Here is a 16478-nt window from a genome sequence, read left to right as displayed (position 1 = left end):
TTGTCAGACAAGATCTATCATTTGTAAACCCGTACTGACTGGGCCTGATCCCTTGGTTGACCTTTAACTGGTCCATGATGGCTCCCAAGATTATCCATTCCATAACCTTCCCTGGCACTGATGTGAGACTGATAGTCTGTAGCTACCACCTGTGCTAAAGACTGGCTATCATTCTGGCCCTTTCTGAAGATGGGCGTCACATTTGCCAGTCTCCAGTTCACCAGGACATCCCCAGTTATCCAGGACTGCCAAAGGATGATGGAGAGTGCTTGGTAACTACATCCTCCAACTCCCTCAGCACACTAGGGTGCAATCCATCTGGCCCCATGGACTTGTGAGCATTCAGCTTTAGGAGCAGGTCCAAAACCAGTCATGATCTCACAGAACACGCAGGGCCTATTCTGTTCTTCATCCCTATCTACCAGCACAAGGGGCTGTGTTCCAAGGGAGTAACAAGTCTTACTATTAAAGAAAGAGCCAAAGAAGACACTAGGCACCTCAGCCTTACTCTGATCCTTGGTCACCAAGTTGCCCTCAGCATCTAACAATGGATGGAGATTTTCCCTAGCCCTCCTCTTGCTATTGATGTATTTATAGAAATATTGTTTTCCCTTTAGTGGCCAAATTCAGATCTAGGCAGGCTTTGGCTTTTCTAATTTCTCTCTGCACAGCTTCACTACATACTTGTAATCATCACAAGTAGCTTGCCCACTCTTCCATAGACCATAAACTTTCTTTTTGTTCTTGAGTTCCAGCCAAAGGTGTCTGTTCAGCCAGTCCACGCTCCTTGCCCATTTGGCTTGTCTTCCGTGACTTGGGGGATGGTCAGCTCCTGAACCTTTAAAATTACTTGCTTAAAGTATTCCCAGCCTTCCTGGGCTCCCATGCCCTCCAAAACTCCCTCCCAGGGAGCCCTCTCAACCATCGTCTTAAAGAGGTTAAAGCCTGCCCTCCAGAAGTCTAAGGTTGAAGTTCTGCTGACTTCCCTCCGTGGTTCAACAAGGATTGAGAAATCTAGCATCTCATGATCACTTTGCCTCAGATGGCCCCCAACCTTTACATTCCCCACGAGACCTTCTCTGTTAACAAATAGCAGTACCAGGATTTTGCTTCCCCTCGTTGGCTCCTTCACCAGCTGTGTCAGGAAGTTGTCTCCCACACACCTTAGAAACCTCTAGAACTGTTCCCTATCTGCTGTACTATAAACCCAGCAGATGTCTGGGAAGTTGAAGTCCCCCACAAGATCAAGGGGGAGACACCTTGAGACCTGACCCAACTGTCCATAAAGCGTCTCGTCCACCTCTTCATCCTCCTTGGGTAGCCTGTAGCACACTCCCACAATAATAACAGTCTTATTGGTCTTTGCTTTTATTCTGACCCATCACCATCATTGGTTTCCATACATTCACATTCCTCCTTAACATAGAGGGCTACACCACCGCCTTTCCTGCCTCGCCTATCTCTTTTGAAAAGTTGGTAGTCATCCATCACAGCACTTTAGCTGTGCGAGTCATTCCACCACGTTTCCATGATGGCAAGAAGATATGTAAAAGAGAAAAAGAAAACAGAAGAGTGGAATTACTAATAGCTCACCCCAAAAAATCAGATCTCTAATGAAATAAGTATTTAAATTTTGGATGCTTACTCAGACTTTAGACACTTTATATGATTCTGTGAAGTCTGTGGAATATCATGCTCAGATTTCACATCCGATATAGTTTATAAATCACAGAATGACCGAACGGTTTGTAATAGAATGAAGCTTAAAGCCGACTCAGTTCCAACCCCTGCCCATAAGCAGGGCTGCCCCACCACCACCTCAGGCTGCCCAGGGTTCATCCAACCTGGCTTTAAGCACCTCCAGGGTGAGGGCATACACAGTTTCTATTCCAAAATCTCACCACCTTCTAAGTAAAAAAATTCCTCCTAATATCAAATCTAAATCTGCCCTCTTTCAGCTTAAAACTGTTCCTCTCTGTTCTATCACCATCAGACTGTGTAAAAAGTCAGTATCCCTGTTTATAAGCTCCTGTTGAGTAATGCAAGGCTCAGTGAGGTAACTTGTAAATGCAGAGGACATTTTGCATAGACAAAAGCCTAGTACAGATGGTGAAGACAAAGTTTAGCTTTGTTCTATTTGACTTAACAATTTTCTCTTTAACTGAAGCTATAGCTTTGACATATGTTAAAATAGTTTTAAAATTAATTCTTACTACTGATTTCAGTCCACAATTGATAATGTATTTTTGGGAAGCTGTTGTTGCATGAAGTCATATATATTGTGGCCAGAATTGTGTTGTAATGAGCTGAGGCAGTCAACAACAGCTATAAAATAGCCTTAAAAATAGAAAAAAAAAAATCTAAACATCGAAAAGAGAAAAATACAAGAGTACTCACCAATGAAACAGTCTACATTAGAATATTTTTATCAACTCTATCCTGGTCCTCTTTTTTCTTTTTAAGTTCTGAATTTGCCAACAATGTGCTTGATATATTTCAAGCTGAGTAGAATAATAAGAAATAATTGAAAAGTGAGATAACATGGAGAACTTTGCTTCCACCCATTCAGATCTGGTCTAAGAGTGTATGAGGTGGGGGAAGGGAGCTCTATCCTTACTATATCAGGCATCAGAGGTATGAGTGCCAAACACTAAATTCCTCTTATGATGCCTTCCCAAAAGACTATTTTCATCTCTCTCTTTTCTTTTCTTTTTCTTTTTTTTTTTTTTTTTTTAAATCAGAGGAGGAATCTCACATTAAATCAGCACCTGAATTGAATGGATTAGTTGCTACCAACAAGCTGATTATACATGATTATTTTAAAACATGGCACACCTGACATTATTTTACACTTGAATAATAAAAATAGCCTTGTCTGTAACAATTTAATGTGCTAACTCATGTTTCATTTCAACTACTTATTTTAAGATGCAGTGCATGAACTGATTTCAGGTACTTTGATAGAGATACATTTCATTCAGATTTTGATTTCTTGACGTAAATGGTTTGCCCATTCCTTAATAATCTCAACATATAAGGTTTTTAATGCTTGCTTTGATTTCATGAATTCAGGTTGGATACATTTCCCCTTAACAAATCCTCCTATGTCGTCCATAAAAATTCTAAGCAGAATTTTCCAAACCTTACATGAAATTATATAAGTTCAAATCTGTAACATAGTATAATAACACTTGCCATTAATTTATAACGAGTAATTTTAAACCTGCAACATTTCCCACCAAAGTACTTCCAGCAGAAGTACCTAAAAAAGACTATATTCAAATGAGTTGTTTTGTTATCTATTCTTTTGGTTTAGCTCTTCATTAGCATTTTCTTTTTTAAACAGCAAAATGACGGTGCTTGGGTGCTTTGATTAATTAGTTAACCTTCAGTTTAGGTGTACTCTGTAACTTGATAAGATGTGTCCTAGGGTAAAAATAATGGGACCGTAGCTCTGAATTGTTAGATATGCACCTATTAAGTTCTCTCCTCCCCACTTGCCCAAGATATTTTTTCATAAAATTACTCACTGATCATGAATTTGATTTATCAGTGTCAATAAGAAAAAAGACCTTTCAGCTTTAGGGAGTTTGTTTCAATGTGATAAAGAAATTTTTGAAATTGTCAATGCAAATCCCTCTCAACTCTTCACAAGATCAATTCCATCCAAAACAAAACAAGAATAATGCTTTCATTTAGAGTTACAATCTAAATTTCACTAAGGGAAAATGATATAGTGCAGCCATTCTGTTTTCAAAAAATCAGTATTAGACATTTTATGTAAAGCTTGTAGTACTATAGATGTGATACAAGATGTTGGAGGAAGGTGTAGAAAGAGTTGTAAAATGAATTATTGCACAAGTATAAAATGACTGTTACTCTTTGTTTATTATTTATTATTTTTGAAGCAAGTAGATCATACCATTTCACATTTGCAAGGTTACTTTCTTGTGGATAAGATTCAAAGTTATTCTGCTAATAGAGTCTTCAGATTAGTCACGGTGATTCTTCTTGCTCATCTTCTGGCTCATAGATTTCTGTGCAGTTAAGTCAAACACTCTGAACTTAGAGCTAAATCAGTCAAAATAAAATAAAGTTGAATATTACTTATATAATAAACCTGCTATTACAGATTCAGGACTCAGGATTCAGATACCAGGACAAGGGGAAATGGTGTTAAGTTGAGGGAGGGGAGATTTAGGTTGGATGCCAGGGGGAAGTTCTGTACAGAGAGAGTGGTGAGGTGCTGGAACAGGCTGCCAGAGAGGTTGTGGATGCCCCGTCCCTGGAGGTGTTCAAGGCCAGGTTGGATGGGGCCCTGGGCAGCCTGGTCTGGTATTAAATGGGGAGGTTGGATACCCTGCATGTAGCAGGGGGGCTGGAGATTCATGATCCTTGAGGTCCCTTCCAACCCTGGCCATTCTGTGATTCTGTGATTCTGTGGTCTCTGAGATTTGGTCTTTAGATAAATGCTCGTACCTTGTTACATGGCAGGAACAAATATTGCAGCATCCAGTTTGGACAAACATCTCAGTTGCTAAATGCAAATAAAGCAAAGATAAAGTCATCACCTTTTATTCCTCTGAGAGAATGAAATAAATCCAGCAATAATAGAAAGTTATGTGTGAGTTGTTATTCAGTAGCTGAGATCACTGATTAGGGTGACTGACACATTACTGTGTGGCCTCAGCAATCCTCTCTGAATTAGAATGCTTGGAAAATGATGCTATTCCAGGTTGTTAAATACTGTGAAAGTTTTCATGAAGAAGTTTTTTGTGTTTTTTTTTTTTCTTTTTTCTAATTGTGTTTTTTCCAGGCTGCTCTGGCTTTTAACAGCATGAATTTATTTTTATATTACTGATCTGGAGACCAATCACGTACTGTGACAAGAATGTTCTTTAAAGAAAAAGATACAAATTCATGTGCCATTAAAAACTGGCAGGTGTAAACACAGTTGTGAAGAAAAAATATACCTTACCAATTTGTAAAAAAAATGAAAGTCTGATTTTGTAACTTAGCTGATTTCCTGTGGGAAAAATGTGTAGATGTGTACAAGAGGAATATCTCATTGGCTTTCAGATAGAATCAGTCTATTAAATTTTTCAGAAGTGCCAGATATTTAAGACAGGGCAATAGTACAGATATCTAGTACTTAGCAAATTAATAAGGACATTCTGGAGTTGGTCTGTATAGAACAGCATTATTGAGCTTGGCCTTTGCAGACAGAAAATGGATCAGAGAAATCACTTGATACAATGAGGACAGGAGGCTGAGATCTTGTACTTTTTGCAGCTTTTATCTTCTTGTTCTCTCATAGGATCATAAGATAAGGTCATCTATTTCAGCCCCCAGTCCCATCCCGTTCTTTCCAAGCTTTTAATTAACTTTTTGCTTGCCTCAAGCAGATTTATTTTTTTCTTTTCTTTTTTCTTTTCTTTTTCTTTTTTCTCTTCCCTTTTTTTTTCTTTGTTCTTTTTTCTTTTTCCTTTTTTTCTCTTTATTTGCTTTCTTTTCTACTTTTTTCTTTTTGTTTCTTTTTCCCTCCCTTCTTTAAGATTCTATTCTATATGAGGACTCAGCTATTTCCAAAAAGCAGAAGGTTCTTCAAAGGTAAGAAAACCCACTTGAAACAGCACCTCAGGCAAAAGCCTCTGGAACCCACAGTGTGACCCAGCCTGGAGTAACCCCATAGTTTTAGTTATATTTAGAGTACAGAGTATAATTTCTGCCCATCTTGGGAAACCTGATCTTACTTATTGTTATACCCTTTTATCTATTGCTGGTGCAGACAATGCACATACTAAATACACAGTATCATTTCCTTGTTAATATTAATTTTCTGTGAAATCTATGGAATCCCTGCTGTATGCTGCAACTGTGTTCTTTGAGGTAAGCTAGCAAAAAAAATCAGCTTACAAAAATTGCTTGTAATAATTCTCACTACCCTGGATTTCAGATATGCATGAATATAGCTAGGGGTTTTACCAAAGCTCATCTGTTGTTTTTTTTTCATCTTCTTTTATTGATGGCAGACATTCAAAATGATTATTTCCTGCTATACACATCCATGTTTTCATTTTGTAATTCAAGCCCAATTTTACGCAACAGATAACACTGACTCTCAGCTTTTCATTCATAGATGTGAAGATTATTGCAGTGTTCCTGAAGTAACTATGCATGATATAAAAGCATTTCTTTTATTGTCTTTACAGTTACAACTCTCAGTTTCTCCAGATGATCCTATTATAAAAGCCCCACTCATGCAGAGCATGATTCACCTTTTGTGATTTGTGATCACCTAATATATCTGTATCCCACGTTCTCTTATTCACCAACTATACAAGACCAGACAGTGGAATCCTGACCTGATTGAAACTCTGTGGGAATTTTCACTTTGCCTTCAATAGGACTAGAATTTCACCTGAAATCTTTGTAGCCTTGGCATAAAAATCTTTTATTTTATTTTATAGTTAGTGGTTGGGGGTGGAGAATATAGAGACATGCAGTGATACTGTTCACATTTTCTTTTAGGTATATCCTTTCCATTTGTGAGACACATCCATCAATAGGATCAGAGTGGATATCTAGGTGGAGTAGTCCAAATTTGCCAGCGTGGGAGTTTGTAGGATGAAATCAGCATAAGTAATTATTTTCTCAGTGCTTCTAAAGACCTAGACTTAAGATATCACAACAACACGTTTGCTTTGCCAGTGCAAGTGTTCTGATCTCTGGGTCTGGATGATCAAAGTTTTAAATGAATCAGAAAAAAAAAAAAAAAAGATTAACTGCATTCCAGGACCAAAATTTTCTTTACAATATGTTATCCTACTGGGCCCTGAAACATCCAAGCAGCCCTGAAAAGTCAAGGGGATTGGGATTGCTCCTCTTGCTCAGACTTGGTGCCAGCCAAGACTCTCTGCTTGCCTCCAAGACCAAAAGAGACTCCTGAAAATGCTCCTCTTCAAGCTTTCTGCAATCACATCAAAATATGTTTCTGTTTTGCGGAGAACAAGTTATACATGCAAGAGTTTCATTTTCTTTTGAAGGTCACACAAAAAATATCATCCAGATTTCTGTACTCATCTGCTTTTGACAATGAGCTGTCAGATAATGAATCCTTTTATGCTGTCAGGAACTGTTCAGATCCCAATAGGAAGACAGAAAATCAAGCAATTACTTTTCTTTGCATTATAATCTGAGATTTCTTAGATAGCAAAATACCATTAAGGATGCAATAAAAGTAGAAAACTGTTCATCAGAAAGGTCTGTAGGGTGTTCTTTTTCAGATGACTGGAATATCAACCTGATTGTCAACTTCTCTGAGACACTTACAAGTATTCACTGCCTAATCTAAAAAAACTAAAAATAAAAAATATTTTTTCAGTACTCTTTTTCATTACACTTTTCACGTTCTAAACTGGGACATGTGCTCTCAATTCAGAGAATGGGTATCTCAACACAGAAAGTGGCTAGAATGAAAAAAAAACAACCAAGAGCCAAAAAGGAATAATGTGTTTTTAAGTAAGACAAATAACAAGCATGCTTTACTGCATTCAATTTTGAAATGATCATGCTAAGATAAGCATCTCATGCATAAGACCTTTCTTAAATAATAACAATAATAATAACGAAGAACAAAGAGAGGGATTGACTCTAACAGTTACTTAGACTGTATACACTTACAACTTATAAAGGATGCAATCATAGAATCATAGAATGGCCTGGATTGAAAAGGACCATAAAGATCATCTAGTTTCAACTCCCCTGCTATGTGCAGGGTCGCCAAACACCAGACCAGGCTGCCCAGAGCCACATCCAGCCTGGCCTTGAATGCCTCCAGGGATGGGGCATCCACAGCCTCCTTGGGCAACCTGTTCCAGTGCATCACCACCCTCTGTGTGAAAACCTTCCTCCTAATATCTAACCTAAACCTCCCCTGTCTCAGTTTAAAACCATTCCCCCTTGTACTATTGCTATCCACCCTCATGAACAGTCGTTCCCGCTCCTGGAAGGGAGTTTAAATGCTCCCTTCAAGTACTGGAAGGCCACAATGAGGTCTCCCCAGAACCTTCTCTTTTCCTAAGCAATCCCAGTTCCCTCAACCTTTCCTCATAGGAGAGGTGCTCCAGCCCTCTGATCATCTTAGTGGCCCTCCTCTGGAGCCATTCCAAGAGCTCCACGTCCTTCCTGTGCTGGGGGCCCCAGGCCTGGATGCAGTGCTGCAGATGGGGCCTCACAAGAGCCGAATAAAGGGGGACAATCACCTCCTTCTCCCTGCTGGCCACCCCTTTTTAATGCAGCCCAGAACACAGTTGGCCTTCTGGGCTGCAAGCGCACACTGCTGGCTCATGTCCAGCTTCTCATCCACCAGGACCCCCAAGTCCTTCTCCACAGGGCTGCTCCCAAGGAGATCTTCCTCCAGTTTTATAAACACCTTGGATTGCCCTGACCCAAGTGCAACACCTTGCACTTGGCCTTATTGAACTTCATCTTGCTCACCTCAGCCCACTTCTTCAGGTGTCTATAAATTCATGATCTTTTACTCACTAAAAAGGAGAGTAGTCACTATTTTCCATCTCTTTTATTATTAAGCTGTAGCACAACAGGGAAGCTCCTCTTGAAGCTATTCCACTGGCCAATGACTGAAATGGTCACCTTATACAAAATAGTGGAAATAAGGACTGTTTTTTGGTGTACTTGCTTCTCACATGAGTGTCCAAATTGTTAAGATAGAAAATCGTGCCTTTCTCCTAAAGCAAGGCCAAGTTTTATGCCTATCAATTGCATGCAAATCCTATACATGTGTGCCGGGGGAGATATGATGGTAGGTCAGAAACTAGGGACCATGATCAGAGCCCCTTCTCTGCAGCTCTGGGGCAGGTTGAGGTATAAGATTCAGATCCTTGGCCCTTGAGTATTGTCAGAAAAACTAACTGCAAGCAACCAGAAACAGACCCTCCAGGCAGCTTGTTAACCACAGAAGTCAAAATACCTATTTTATCTGTGTGTCTTTAATGTTCAGTAGCAGCTGAAAAAGGATTTTTTACCATCAACTTTGGAGCCTGACTCCAAATTCAACTGAAATCCTGATTTGTCTTTTCTGCATGTTATTACTTGTTCCTTTTATTCACCTCCATGATTTCTCAGAAAAATCCTTGCTGTGCATTTTCGGAAGATACAGTGCTAGTCAGAGCTTGTAACCACTGTAAGGACTTGTCTCAAAGCCCTGCAATTAGGTAAAGGTCTTTTTTATTGATTTCAGCAGAACAAATTCAATTGCTCATCGTTCAGTGATTCTTAATAGCAGTTCAACATTTTTCCCTAATGATTTCCCAATTAACATTACTTGTAAAATAGAGATGCTACCTTTAGTGCACATAACAGAGCAGTGCTTTTCCTCCACCTACAGCACTTGAATAACTTCGGTATGAATATGCTTCCCTCCTCATTAAACTCAGGACAACTCATGCACAAATGCTTTGCACCACCTAACTTTCAGCTACCTTACACTCCAGGATTGAAAGCATGTTGGTTTTTTTTTTAGGATAGAGGTGTGCATGCTTTAATCTTCTTGTTGTGGTCTGTGGAGAATAGTACTGGGTGGCTTATGGGAAGCACCCAGGAGCTATGGAGCACTGTGTCCTGTTCTCAGTAGTCGGATATCTCTGCTATCTCTATTTGCTGGTCCTGTCCTGGACAGCTTTCTGAAAAAAAGCAGGTAGGAGAAGGAAGAAAGGAGCTCTGATCCTCTCCCTAGAATACATTTCATATTAGCAGTGGCGGAAAAACAAGAAATACTAATAACCACTAGAGTTTTAACTGTGTGCAAGGCTCACCCTTACCTTCTATGAGTCTATTCACTAAATATCTGATTCATATTCTTTGCTTGATTTTACTTTAGGTCCTAAGCATGCTTTTGAGTCGGGCTCTAAGGCATACATAGTAACATAATAGCTATCTGAGGGGCTCAAAATGGTAGTTGCTTTGACCCATATCCCAGTGGTGTTAATAGCTATTCAGAAACCTCTATAATAAGCAGCTGCAGTAATTTGTTCTTTTTGATGTATGCTTACTAAGCATAGCCCCTATCATTGACCTTGGCATCAGTGAGAGCACAAAAGACCCCAGAGGTTTTTGTGCATGTGTTAGTTTATTTGAAATGATTACTGCTATGACCTCTTTTTTCCAATAATGAAGTATACTTGCTGCATGCCATAATAGCACTGAATATTTTACATTGTTATCAGTCATCCTGACCAGTTACTAGCTGTTGTTAAATCTACCATACATTAGAACTATTACTACACAAAAATTCTGCCCAAATTCAAAATTCTGCCCTGCTGTGTCCATTACGCTCACATTTTACAATCGGGAGTTGAATAGATGACAGATTCTGTTACATGTTGTTTTGTTCTCAGAAACAAATTTTACGTACTTTAATGCAGTTATGTTGCAACAAAGAAGCATTTATCAGCTTTCCTATATGAATTTTTTAGTTTTTGTTCTATTTAAAATTCAAGTCCTAAAAGTATTTCCCATGAATTTAGAGACTAAGCCACCCTTCAGAAAACACAACTAAAATAAATTGTCTTTGTTTGTAGGTATTCTCTTTGGATGAGATTTAATATAAATCATCTCCATGAGTCTTTGTAAAGTCTGCAAATGAAACAGGGTAATGAAATTCTCTGTAAAGAGGTGTTCTCTCTTATGCCATGACATTAAAACATGAAAGAAAGATCAGTTTTATAGCTGGTAGTCAATCAGGGCTGTCTCCTACTATTATTAAATGGTTGTTCATTGTTCTCCAAAATTTTAAATTGACATATTTCCAGATAATAATTCTTATTTTGGGGGATTTTGACTGTTTTCTTAATCAGTGTTTCATATGCTATTCGTTCTTAGGAAATAACCAGGTCAGTGGATCTGAATACAAAGTCTCCAGAGGAAAAAAATAAAGCTTTTCTCCCATCCCAATGGGGTATATATAGCCCTTGAACAAAACCTGTTACAAAATTATTTGTGATGTTTCATACTAACCCTTAAATGCTAATCTAGTCTGTCTCCCATGTTGTTTCAGACAGTTCTAAGAACATGGATTTAAATTCTAGATCCTGTAGCAACAGCATTCGAAGCAATCATTCAAGTTTGCAAAAACCCCAGGAGGAAGAAGCAAATTGTCTGGGAAATTCTGTGTTACATAAGTGCCTTTCATCCAGCAGAGCAAGAACCCTCAGACCATATACTGGTCCAGAAAGTGTCTTCCACTACGCTATCAAGAAAAGCAGACAGGGAGATTGTTTGCTATGAGAGGTGTCTCCTGGCAGACAAATCAAGTAGGAGAGATAGAATGTGTGATTAGGTTAATGGATTTCAAGAAAGACCAATTAATTATCAACATAATGTACATAAAGATTTCTAGTGGAGGGGAAACTGCTTAGGAAAATATACAGTAGGATTAGGAATGGAAAATGAACTGTTCTTCTTTCTTTCCATAGAGCACCCACACCACACATTTGAAGAGGGATTACTTCCAACAATGGACATGGATGCAAAGTTGTTTGAATATGCTTATGACTATCTTGTAAAGCGGAAGCAAAATAAAATTGGCGGTTGCCTGTTCTCTGATGCGGCATGCATCAAGGTGCTGCCTTCCAGGAGTTCAGATGCATGACTGCATGAAACAGGGCTCAACAAAGCTCACTCTGGCTACAGTGTTGTGATGGAGGGGACACCTGAGCAGAAGTGACAACAAGCTGTGGATCTGAAGGAAAGGAAGTAAAGAATTTGTGTGAGACAATGATCGTCTGTTTCCAGCCCAGGACAATGGCCACACATGGTCAGAGCCACAGATGCACAGCTGCAGATCAACAGAAGAAAAAGAGACAGATTATAAAACAAGACAGCAGGACACAAATGGAGTACTTTAGATTCAGGATATTAAGATGACACACAAATAATGAAAGATTCTTCAGTTCTGAACACCTTTCAAAGACTGGTTGTGAATGCAGAAGTAGAAGGCAGTTCAGGAGTCAGTAATCATAATATTACAAAGCATTTCATCCCTATAAGGGAAAAGAAAATATTAAAGCAAAAGCAAACAAACAAACAAACAAAAAACACAAAAAAACACAACCAGATGCAAAAAAACTGCTTATCACCTAGAAGATACAATGATACATAATAATAAGTGTGGATTTGTTAGAAAGAAATAATGTTGAAACAACCCAATTTCCATGACATGACAACAGATCTGGTAGTTTGGTGAAATCATGTATCTTGAATTTAATAGAACTATAGATCTTGTGTAACAAGGCATTTGACATCCTTCGGAAGCTGGCTAATGGTTAACTCACCACAAAATGGATAGGAAATTGAAGAAAACAGTTTTCAAGAGGTTAAAATGTAAAGGATTAATCAAATAGTATAGGAGGCTTTTGTGGGTTCCATAATCTTTAATAGCTTCATTAGGGACCTCAATAAAATACTTCATCAAATATGCAAAAGTTACCAACTGAGGAGGTAAGCTTACTGGAAGAGGAGGATGAGAATGAAACATTACCTTGACCAAGAAACTGTCAGAAAAACAAATAAAGAAGAACAAATGCCAGTCCGATGTCTCTTGTTGTCCATAAGAGATAGATGCAATCATGCACCCAAATCAGTTAAAAAAAACAAGCAACTACAAGTAGTATGAATACAAAAACAGTGTTCGTAATGGTTGCTTACAAGTTGGTCATAGGGAAGTAGTGCCCTCAGTAGTAAATAAAGGCCATCATACTGAAAGATAAAAAATTCAATTGTTTGAATCACAGGAAGTAAGCATTCCCTGTGTTCTACACAGCACATGTCCCCACAAGGACATATCTTTCCATTTGGGAATGTTACACTTCCAAAAGATTAGTCCATTGGACTGATCAGAGATGTAGCAAGTTTGGTCAAAAGGGAAACGTGAAAATGTGACTAGTCAAAAGAAAAGAAAGCTGCGAGGAAATATGATGAAAAGCTTAAACATTTGGTGGTTAAAACAACAACAACAAAAAAAAACAACAACAACAACAAAAAAAAACCTTTTTCATCAAAATGAATGAAGAAGTATTGTCCAGAATTGCAGTTGCGTGGATTTATATAAAGCAGCAAGAAAGCCTTCTAATGGGAAAGACAGGTAAGTACCTGAGTGGAGTGTTTAGAGATTATGAAGAACATCCTCTTCTGCAGGTTTTGAGAACTGCCCAGGGATCTGCCAGGAATGGTTTAGATATGGCTTTAGATAGGGGAGGAAATATGACATTTTCTGTTATTTTGAGCAAAATCCTACTTAAAGAAAAGGAAAAGAGTACACAGGATAATACCAATAGTCTACATTAGATAACAAGAGCCATTGTAGAGAATACTCATTGTTGACATCACTTTTCCAGTAAGCACACTTTATAAGTTTGCTATTTATAGTTTCATATCCAGCACCCATCCCTGCATCTCCAGCACACATTCCCTGATGCTTGTTTAGTTCTGACTCTTTAGCTGAAACCAGCTTATGATTCTGAAAGCCTGACAGCATTTTTCATGCAGTAGGGCATAGCAACTGTACCGTGTAACCAAGGAATCAAACTGCCATCCAAAATCTTCTCAAAAAGACTTTTCTGGAATTGAACATACTTGAGTTCTAACACAATGTCGCTCTACTCCTGTCAGTCCCATTTCAGTTCATTCTTGTGCTGAGCTGAGGCTGTTTGTGATTCCCCACCTTTGATAATACATTTTATTTTATTTACTGGAATTCCATGTAGGCTGGAAGGAACTTTTAAGTTCTGCTTGCCTAATGTATCAAAAAGAAGTATGATCACTCAGCTGGAAACAGTACATTTCTCTGCCTTAATAGCATGCAGACAGCTACTGCTTTTGAACTCCTTTTTTTTTTTTTTTTTTTTTGTTCCTCTAATGTGTTTGTCCTCATGGCAATTTCATTAAAGAAACAAAGCTTCATGCATTTTTTAAACTAAGAAGAAAAATTTTCCCTATTTGCTCAAAACCTTTATACTATTATTCACTGACACAATTTGACCTCTGTTTCATTCTGCAGGAAATGGCATAATCCAAGCCAGTGAAGTTTTCCCACTCACATGTTACTCAAAACAATGCAGCTTTAATAGATACAAAAAGAAAACAGCGCTTAGCATGAATGCTTGCTTTTCTCTTAGCCACAGGAAATGCATAATGGAAGATCACTTAACTACTCCACATGCTGGGTTTTTTTATGTTCTTAATGGACCTAGCAGATTGCCCAGTCTGCCTCTTGTCTCTGGCAGGAATTTGAACAGGTGCTTTGGGAAGAAACATAGGAAACACCACACATAGAATTATCCTTCCCTAGCGTGCATTCTACTGTTATTAATTCTACGAGTTATATTTAGAAATACTTGTTTTGAAAATTAGTTGTCAAATATATCCTTTAAAAGAAAGTAGTGTAATTACTACAGTGTAGGAGGGAAAACAAAACAAAAAAAAAAACAAAACATTGCTCCCATGAAAATATTTATCTTTTACATTACCCATTACTGGAAAAGAGAGGATTATTATCTACCTCAAAGCCAAACTTTTCCTAGTCTCATGCTGAGACCTCTGCCCAAACATGGATCAGCAAAGCCCTGAGGACAGAAGAACTGCCATGCCCTACTCCTGAGGCAGGGAAAAGGGCAAGCAGGGGAAGGGGATGGGCACAAAGAGATTCAACCTACATATGAGTTTTGATGTTAAAGGAAACCAAAACTCCCAAGTGCATGGATAAGGCCTAATGACACTGAATCCCAAAGAGCAAGAGCCTAAACAAGTCAGAGCGGCCACCAGGGATAACTGGCAGTTAAATATGCTTTCCTTCCTACTCAGTCTATCTGTGAACACTGTAGCTGCTTGCATTTAATTTCTGCAGCTATGTCCTTTATGCTGTACTTACTATAAACTGGCTTTCAGGCTACTAATTTTTAATTTTCTCAGAGTGGAAGAATTTTGCATTACACAGCCGTACTCTTAAGAGCAGCAGCAGGATGTGTAAATTAGCTTAGGAACAAGATGCTGTGTGAGAGAAGGATCTGCCCGCTTAGAGAGCTCCTTGGCACGCAGCAGGAGAGGGATGCACACTTGGGTATTTTGGATCCCTTGGGAATCTGTAACAAAAGCAACAGCAAAATTCTGACTTCATTGAGGAAGCAGCACAAAACAATGCTAGTTGGTTGTTTTTGTGACACATACAGACAAAAAAACAAAACAAAACAAAAAAACAACAAAAAGAAACACAAACCAAAAAGAAATATGTGAACAGTTTATAATGAGCAGCACTTGGTGTTACGTAGCAAGATATTGCTGCACATGATTAATGATCCATGGACTCAGAAAATTGTTTGAATAGGAAGGTACCCTTAAAGGCCCTCTTGTCCTCTGCAATGAATAGGGACATCTACAGCTAGATCAGGTTGCTCAGAGCCCTGTCCAAGCTGATCTTGAGTATCCACAGGGACAAAAGGCCTGCCACCTCTCTGGGCAACCTGCTCCAGTGCTTCTGATTGAAACACTGATGTCATTTATCTGGACTTCAGTAAGGCCTTTGACACACTCTCTCATAACATCTTCCCTTCTAAATTGGAAAGATATAGATTTGGTGTCTAATGGATGAGGAACTGGTTGTGAGATCATACCCAGAGAGCAGTAATACTGCTTCGTGAAGTGCAGTCATGACATTTCTGAGAGCACTTGGCAGCTACATGGCAAATTATGAACTAAGGAAAGCTTTTAAAACAAAAAAATACCAAAACAACAACAAATGCACAGTGAATGGAGAAGCCATATGGAAATGGATTGATGTATGTTTCTAAAGGTATACCGCGACTGAAGCTACAGGTGGCTTGAAAGAACAAATGGTACTCAAGAAAAGTCTACTAAACATACTCTGGCCTAGGTTACTGAAATGGCCCTTGGATTTTTCTGCAGGTGTCTGGCTGGTAGGATGAGAAGTGACTGAAATGGAATAATGAGCAGGAACAAGCCAGCTGATTGGGCTTAACCCAGTAGTGGGGGCTCTGAAGGGTGATTTAGCATTTAAATGCAAATGCCAGGTAACACCAGGGTGAGCTGTGTCTCAGCCACATAGACTTTCTTCAGAAACTAACAAAACTATTTGAGCAGGTAGACTGGGTAGGAATAGAATTAAGAATTTTTGATTTTTTTTTTTTTTATTCTTTTTTTCTCGAGGGGGTAAGGTGTTATATTCCTTGTTCTTTAGGAATGTGTGAGGAAGGTCCAGCAAACATTCAAAAATCTTGAATCACTTTCAGTAGTTTATGCTCGTTGTGGCTTAATCATTGTGCAGTAAGGGACGCTTTGGAGCTGGCAGGGAGACAAATAAAGTCTGCCTGTACTTGCATCTCTACATTAAGTTCCTACATATTTCAAATGTCTTTGAGTCTTCTCATAGACATTTGTGAAGAGAG

This window comes from Tympanuchus pallidicinctus, unplaced genomic scaffold (genome assembly GCF_026119805.1).
Source record: "Tympanuchus pallidicinctus isolate F22 unplaced genomic scaffold, pur_lepc_1.0 scaffold1, whole genome shotgun sequence".
Classification (NCBI taxonomy): Eukaryota; Metazoa; Chordata; class Aves; order Galliformes; family Phasianidae; genus Tympanuchus; species Tympanuchus pallidicinctus.
The sequence above is the reverse complement of the archived record's forward strand: the minus strand, read 5'-3'. Positions refer to the sequence as shown.